Source organism: Aplysia californica, unplaced genomic scaffold (assembly GCF_000002075.1).
Source record: "Aplysia californica isolate F4 #8 unplaced genomic scaffold, AplCal3.0 scaffold00728, whole genome shotgun sequence".
Taxonomy (NCBI): Eukaryota; Metazoa; Mollusca; class Gastropoda; order Aplysiida; family Aplysiidae; genus Aplysia; species Aplysia californica.
In genome coordinates, this window is record NW_004797998.1 from 178,932 (window position 1) to 180,911 (window position 1,980).

Below are 1,980 nucleotides of genomic sequence, written 5' to 3' on the forward strand. Positions count from 1 at the left end.
TACTACTACTACTACTACTACTACTACTACTACTACTACTACTACTACTACTAAATAGCATTTAAGCTGCGAATTTCCATTTTCCGAAAAATTCTCAATGCGCATTGCATTGTTAAAGGTATTACATTTTAAAAATTAATGGTCATGTTTGTACGTAAAACATAGGTTAGTATTATGTACATAAAATGCATGTAATAGTGTAATAATAATGTAATAATAAATATACATTTCTATGAGAAAAATAGTCACGCAGAGGGTCTGCTATAGATAGCCCAAGTTTCCCGCTCAACAGAAAGCTCTGGGCGCTTTGCAATCTATTAAATCTTCTACTAAACTCTTAATTCTAACTGACGGCAGTGCTGACTTAAGTGTACTCCCAGCGAAACTTCAAACTTCATAATAAAAACTTCAAACTTCATAATAAAAACTCCAAACTTTATACTTCAAACTTCATTCTTCAAATTCAAATTTCACACTTCAAATTCAAATTTCATACTTCAAACTTCATACTTCAAATTCATACTTCATACTTCATACTTCAAACTTCAAACTTCAAACTTCAAACTTAGTCAACTGATAAGAGCAGGTGGTTGAAGGGTGTTCTAATGTGGCTAGCTCATTCTTTCTTATAAAACAATCTATCGCACTGATCTCTCCTCGTTTGTTTGTCTGTTTTTAAATTTATTTGTTTTTAGTTTTTGTTACTACCTTGTTTTACCTCTAATCATCGGTACTTATATGACCTAATTATCTTGCAAGTGTCGCAAAGCGCTTACAAAAACAAACGACTGACAGGCAGGGTCGACTTCTAAATGATCTAAATTAATTGTGCCTATGGGGAGTGTCAACATACCTACTTTAAACAATCACAGTAATAAGACAACATAGCCCTTGAAGTAAAGAAATAATATAAAAATGCAGACATAATATTTACATCGAAGGGCATCGGTGGTATATACAATAATGGTTAGCTTCTCAGATTTTCAACCGTTATGACGTTGGTCTTTTCCTCCTTTCTTTTGGTTTTCAGCAGTTTAAAAAAAATCCATTACCGGATTGCTGGGCCCGTGGTAACTTCACCAGAGCCCCACTGGCCAGTGACGTTTCAGGGTGACCGGAGTTTAAAAGTTCCTGGAACGACATAACATAATTATGTGTGTGTCTGGAGAAAGGTCCCAGTTGTCGGAATTTTTGGATATTGACATTATAAGGGAATATAATCTTTGTAGCAAATGTAATGCTGAATACGCTGAGTCATTTTTTAGTTTTTCAAATGTCTTAATTAGTTTTAACGATATGCCACATTTTGTATCGCGTGGTGTAAAACGAGAGATTGGAGAAACACCCAATTATTTCTTGCACAATTTTAACTTTTGGTGAAGTACGCCAGGTTGCAAAAATAACATTTAGACTTAAGACATGTTAAATCTTTTCAAATCATGTTATTAAGAAATTATTAAAAACTTGTTTTCTGAAGGAACAAAATTGTTCACAAGGGACAAGGTTTTTAAGATTTTTCACCCCGTTGCTCAGATATAGCTTTGCCTACAACTGGGACCTTACATCAGGCACACACTCTTATATTTATCACAGACGCTACACACCTAGCACAGGACCGAAACCTATACCTCCCCTCGACATCATAGGGATACCAGACAGAGGAAGGAAAAGGTAAAAATAAGTATGTCGTTGGTTCGAATCCTGTCAGGGGCCCGACGTTGTGTCCTTGGGAAAGGCACTTCACATAATTATATTTTCCTCACTTCATCCAAGTCGGAATAGGTACACGGCTATTGACAGCGAAAGATCTTGTCAGTTTGTTAGCGTTTGAGCGGCGCTTAATCTGCTGTTTGCATTGTATACTTATCGGGAAGCTGAGAAGGTTTGTGAGTGTTCTCGGGTCTGTTAGGGTAATAATAATATTATAGATTGTACAGGGCATATAGCTTGTTGTTGACCGGGGTACGGGAGGGTTGTGGG